This window comes from Neomonachus schauinslandi, chromosome 13 (genome assembly GCF_002201575.2).
Source record: "Neomonachus schauinslandi chromosome 13, ASM220157v2, whole genome shotgun sequence".
NCBI classification, from domain to species: Eukaryota; Metazoa; Chordata; class Mammalia; order Carnivora; family Phocidae; genus Neomonachus; species Neomonachus schauinslandi.
In genome coordinates, this window is record NC_058415.1 from 91587017 (window position 1) to 91593590 (window position 6574).

The window sequence follows — 6574 nt, forward strand, 5'->3', positions numbered from 1 at the left end:
CCAGGGTCACTCGCTACCCCCCACATCCAGGGTCAGTCCAAGGCGCTCTCAGAGGGCCTCAGCCATGGGCCAGTCTTCTCTGCCTCAACTTCCTGCTTCCACCAGCCCCACCACCCTCCGCCACCCTCTCTATCCCCCACCGACTCCCACTACCCTCCACCCCCCACTACCCTCCACCACCCCCACCAGCCAACCCTGAGTCTCTAGATCCATTCTCTGTCTCCACCTGCCTAACCTGCTTCCTTCTCTCCACCTTCTGCCAACACGAATGAGGGACCCACCCCAACTCAGCAAAACACCACCCCCCCGCCCCGGGGCTGACAGAGGGCAGGGGCTTTGGCTGGTGACTCAGTCACACCAGCAGGTGGAAGGGGGGCATTGGGAGCTCCACTGCAGAAGATCCAAAACTAAACATTGGGCCTCCTTTTCCAGAATCCCCTTGGCCTCCGTGGAGAACAGACAGGTTCCAGGGGTGCGGCTGAGCCGGAGCACCCTGTGACATCAGGAAATCGATGTCCAGATCCAGTGGGGGGGTCTGCTGAAGGGCACAGGAGCCAGGCCCAAGGATCTGCCACGGCCGGCGCTGGAAGGATCTGGCGAGAACACAAATAACAAGAGTGGTACATTTTAACCCAACAAAATAAATGTCCACCAGTCCATCCCGGCATAAGCAAATAGCTGCATAACTAAGTGGAGGGTAAAGGACCGCTCTTGCTTAAAGAAGATTCTAATCAACAAATGTGGAGGGGACGAGGGAGCAGAGCACCGTCCGAGCATCATGGTAAGACTGGCTGCCAGCAAGATTCACCCACGGGCGCCCCAAATAACAAACTGAAGCTTTCAGGAGGGGCAACGCATTTGCAGAGCCTCGAAGTATCTCCCTCAAGCCGTTTATTAATTGCAAAGAGAAAAACAGAAGCGTTTTTCGAGAAAATATTTTGAAATTCAGGAGAAAAATTTGCAGTAGAGAGGCCCAGCAGATAGCAGCTTAACAAAGGGATCAAAGTTAAGAGCACATGGTCCCGTGGCCATCGCGGGGCCCCCCACCCCCCGCCCCGAGACAGCGTGCTGAGAAAGACACCTCGCTTCCCCCGCCCTCCTGCCGAATTGCAGAGTGTCCAGCTAGTCGTGAAAAGGTACTTGACACACTCAGTTTGGGGGACATTCTATAAAAGAACAGGGCAGCACCGCCCGAAGGACGGGGCGCCCAGCGGGTGAGCGCCGGGAGGCCTGCGGGGCAGTTCAGAGTCCACCCACGCCCCTGTCTTACTCCTGCTCATCGCAGCATATGGCTTCGGGCAGGAGCGTTGGGGGGAAGCCACACAGGACACCTCTGTCCTATTCTGCAGCTTCTGTTTTGTTTTGAAATTACTTCAAGTGAAGAAAGCATGTCCGGGGCCACACTTGTGTGCTTGGACTGCGGCCTGGCCCCGGTGGCCCAGCCATCCCTCCGCCTCTCTCCCCCCTCCCCCAGCCCTGAGCCCCCTCCGGCACCCCTGAGCAGACCCCTCTGACCTTCCCTCCTCAAGCAGCTCACCCAGAGGTGCTCCCAGGTGGAGACAGGAGGAAGGGCCCTCACCCCACGACTGGCCGAGCGGCCCTCGGGGGAGCCCCACCGCCCTGCCCCACCGAGGGACTGCTTCCTGGCTCTGACAGCGTGACTAGCAGGGGCTGTGTTGGGGTCAGGCGGCCCACCCTGGCCAGGAGGGCAGGTCACATGATGCAGAATATGGCGACCTCTGTGTAGAAATCCTCTCTGGAACAAAACAAATTGCCCACCCAAACGATTCCACTGTCCCCCATCTCTCCTGCTACTTAACCCCATCTCAAATTTTCCATGTAGAGATTTCCTCCTAAGCATTCCCCTTGGGTCAAGGGGTGGCATCAAGGGACAGAGGAAGAAGAGAGAGAGCCGAACCACTGCCCGGGGCCTCCCATCCCTGTGTTCGATCCAGAGGGGCCCTCTGGGCTCAGGGAGCACAGAGACACACCAGAGCTGCGAGCCTCCCGCCCCAGCCTGCTCCCCGGCTACTCCCCAGCCCAGCCCTCCAAGCGCGGGACCCCCTTCACGAGCACCCGCGGGCCCGAGCCATTTCTGTCCAGTCCAGGCAGCAGCAGGAGGGATCCGTGAAGCACGCCAAGCGACTTCACACTGCAAAACAGATTAATAAACCATTATGATAACCAAGCTGATTATTAGCACGAGAACGAGGCTCGGGAGCTAATTGAAGCCATCCAGCAAAATGTCAGCGCCTTCTTGGGGTATGAAATATTAATCGCGCCCAGGCCCTGACCAGAGAATGGAGGTTTGTTTGTACCTTTGCTCATATGGCCGAGTGTCCGGCACAGCTCCTGTCCCTGCAACAAGGTCAGAGCCACCTGACCTTGGCCCTTTTCAGAGGGGTGGGGGCTTGCTTCCACCCTGGCCCTTTTCCTGGTCCACTTCAAGAGAAGACAGAGAGCCCTCTAAGTGTAGGGGAGCTCAGCCCCCGTTCTTTTTTTTTTTTTTAAAGGTTTTATTTATTTGAGACAGAGAGAATGAGAGATACAGAGAGCACATGAGAGGGGGGAGGGTCAGAGGACAAAGCAGACTCCCTGCCGAGCAGGGAGCCCGATGCGGGACTCGATCCAGGGACTCCGGGATCATGACCTGAGCCGAAGGCAGTCGCTTAACCAACTGAGCCACCCAGGCGCCCTCAGCCCCCGTTCTTAAGGGCTCTCCACTCAGGGAGGGTCCTGTGTCCTGGGAGGGGGTGCTCAGGTCTGCCTCCCCTGTTGCAGTCCAGCTGGGTTCCTTGAGGTGCTCACACGGGGATTTGAAGCAGGCTGGAGACAAACATAGCCTGGAACATTCCAGACCCCAAGAGCAGCCCTCAGCCACCTGACCCCTCTCCCCCTTTTGCTCAGCCAGCAACCCACGTGCCCCCCTCCAGCCGGCTCCAGTATTGGTGGCATGCAGGATGGGATGGCACCAGGTGCACTCCCCGCCCGGGCTGTTGTCTCGTCTCCACTAAGCCCCACACTCATTGGCGGCCAGGAGCCTGTCTTTCTGGGACAAGGATGAGTCCAGGAAGGACAGCTCCAAGTGAGGGCAGAGTTCTGGGGTGGGAACGTCATTCCTCGGGCCTCACTCCCTGCCCATGAACTGGGTGGCCTGGCGGCCCCAGGGGCCCGGGGGTCGCACGGAAGACTGGTGCAGAGCCGACCATCGGCTCTGTGTTTCTTCAGCAGAGCCTTCGTGCACCGTCAGATCCAGGAGCTGCAAATGTCCGTGCAGAGAGAGGTGGCCAGACCAGGTCCAGGCAGACCCCAAGGGGGCTGGCCACGGGCAACATTTGACTCGGCGTGCAAGCCAGTTGGTGGGGGGGCCTGGGCATCAGTCCCGGCGGAGCACGGTGGTCACCACAGGCCTCCAAGGGACAGTCCCAGCTCCCTAAAGCTGCCAGGCACTGGATGGCCTTAAAGCAGGGCCAGTCTCTGAGTCCCTCCGAGGCGGCAAATAGGAATGGCCTCCTCCCACATTGTCATAGCAACCACACTTTTTAAAAAAGTATCCCACCTTCTATTGTGTTAGGTGTTAGGAGACTGACGTCAGTTTTTCCAACACTAACCAACAGAAAGGCTGCTTTATCCCACAGCATTTTTTTAAATAAAGGCAATTTAAAATTTCTCTGGTTTGAAGATTTTTTAAAGACTGCTGGCAGCATGGAGATCATGACTGCCTTCCTGGGGCTCCACGCGACCCTAGCTGTGACCCTGCCTGGGTCCGACCTCCCACCAAGATCCCCAGTGCAGAAACCCCAACCAGGACCGAGGCCCAGTGGCCGCCCCGAGACAGGGACACCCCTGTCCCTGGCTGAGGGCATTGGAGCACACGCGGCCGTTGGGGAGCACTGTGAAGGCTGAAAAACATGTGGGCCGCCTTCTGGGGGTATTCCCTGCAACGCCAGGGGACGGAGTTCTGGTCCCCGCCACGGCATGGCACGGATGAGCTCAAGAACAGCACACCAGGTGGGAGAAGCCCGACACACAGGACCAGGTATTGCAGGATCCCATTTATTAGCATGTCCAGAACGGGCAAAGCCACAGAGACGGACAACACGGCAGTGGTGGGCGGGGCCTGCGGGGGGGTGGTTCGAGTCAGTGCCATGGGGATGGGAGTCTCCTTTTGGGGGGCGATGAAAATGGCCTCACATTGGTTGTGATGGTGGTCACACAACTCTGTGAATACACTAAACATCGCTGCATTGTGTGCACGTGAATCATATCTCAATAAAACTGTCTTAAAACAAACCCCACAGTAATAATACTTTATTCCAGAAATACACACACACACACACACACACACACACACACACACATACCCTCTGACCTAGCAATTCTACTTCTAGGCATTTTTCATAAGGAAATAATTAAGGATGTGCACACAGATGTTTAATGCTTTAAGAACTGCTTTAAATGTCGAAGGAGAGAGGCTTGAATACATTCGGGCGTGCACGCTCCCTGGAACTTTGTTTGCACTAGAGATGCACTTATGGAGTGGGTGTGTGCTCTTGATAAATGGCTACACGAAATTAATGGGTCAGGAACAGCCAGGGTGGGTGCTGTAAAATCATGTGCCTTAATACATGGAAGATCGGTCACCAAATCATAAAAGGGGCCCCTTCCAGATAAGGGATTCGGGAGGATTCTTTCCTCCTCGTTTTCAATTCTTGGGATTCTCTAGTTTCCTATCATGACCTGCGTTACTGGTACAACACACTGGAGGGAGTTATGCTTTGCAGGTGGCAGGAGGGGAAGATAGGTAGGAGCTCAAGTGCAGAGAAACGTGGCTTTGCTTTGAGCAAACAGAGTGAGGTCTGGGTGAGCAGAGCTGAGCAGAATAAGCTTGGCGTGGGGGACCCGGGTGAGGCCTGCCTCTCGGGGCCTCCATCATGGACAAAATGCAAGTGATAAATCCCTCCTGGAATCCCAGGTCCGGGGTTGAGCCCCAGCGGGTCCGAGGCGGACACTGATGGAAGGGCCCAGCTGTGGGTGAGGGAAGCTGGCTGCGCAACCCCAGTCTCCTGGGCACGCCGGCCTGGATGACAGCTCTGGGCCCTGGGCCAGCAGGTCCTCACTGGGCCCGCTCCCTCTGCCTGTGCATTATTTCCTGCTAATCAGCGTCACAGGGCCCCAAGAGATGCCAGCCTGGAGCCCCACCAGCTGCTCTGAGAAGCCGCTCCCCTGTTTCGGGGCACGCTTGGCTGGTTTTGGGAAGACCGGGCATAAGCAGAGCTGACAGCCCATCTGCTTCCTCCCGAGGAGCGTGAAGCCCTGGGAGTGGCCATGGAGCCTGTTCAACACCCGGGGCCCCGCTTGAGGTGGGGCGCAGTCCTCGCCAGCCCGAGCCCCGGGCCAGCCTCCCCTCCGTGGCCCTGCCAAGGCGACCGCGGGAGACTGAGTCAGGACCCGCCCCCCAGACAGCAACCCGGGGTCGGGCAGGGGTATGAGGCCAGGATGCTCCATGCTGCCGGCAACACGGACCGTTACAGAGGCCAGGGACCACAGTCAGCAGATCAACCCCAACGGCATTAACTGGGCGCTTACCGATTGCTCTGAGGAACTGCTGTCTGTGCCCCCACCCCAGTCCTGCACCCTCTTTTACAGACCAGGGTCGCTGAGACCGGGGAAGGTGGTCATGCTCAGAGCCGTGCCCCACACTCCAGCTGGTCTGCATCCCCAGCCCCGTGGCAAAGAGTCTTGGGTTCCCAAGTGTGGGACTCCCACCGTGTGGCCCCCCGCTTCCAGACCCCTGCAGACCTCCCCTGGGGAGGCAGCGGAAGAGGCTCCAGCTGCAAATCTGATAGAGCAGGGAGGCGGGGCCTCGGGGGCACGGCCCAGGGCAGCCTGGGGTGTCCCGATGCTCCCGTGTTTACAGGGAGGAACCTGGAGGCTGGGAAAGGGGCCCAAACTGGGAGCCCAGGCCAGGCCTGTGCCCTCTGGGGAGGAGAGGACAAGTGCCCATTAGCGGAGGGCCTGTCCCCGCTTGGCTTTCCAAGAAGCAGACTCCTAGAAGAGCAGGCCCTTGGAGGCTGGCCTGCGAGGAGCTGAGAAAGGCAGCGTGGGCAGAGGGCTGACTGGCCTGCAGCCGCTGGGCCTCGGCAGACCACACGGGCGCGGGGCAGTCTAGGCCCCTCACACTTGCCCCAAACTGAGGCAAGGCGGACAGGCCTCTGCACCCTTGCATCGGCTCATCACGGACATGGGGTGCCATCCCCCCAACCCAAGGGGACAGCGACCTTGGACCAGGAGTGTCCCTGTGGCCAAGGCTGGAGGACGGCCGCTGTGAGCAGGTGTTGCCCGCAGCTGGAGGGTAGGGGCTGGGGCCCAGGGAGGGAATCTGGGTGGACACCACAGCATCTGCTACGGGGCCTGGAAGGACCCCCATCCTGCCCAGAGACGGCCGGGGTCCAGACGAGGCCCCCAGGGCTCCCGTCTGCCCGGGCCGAGACAAGCCCCTCCCCTCCAGCACGCCTGGCTGTGATGGCCCTCCTGAGAGTCCCCCGTGAGCTGCGGTGCCCCCTGCCTCCGG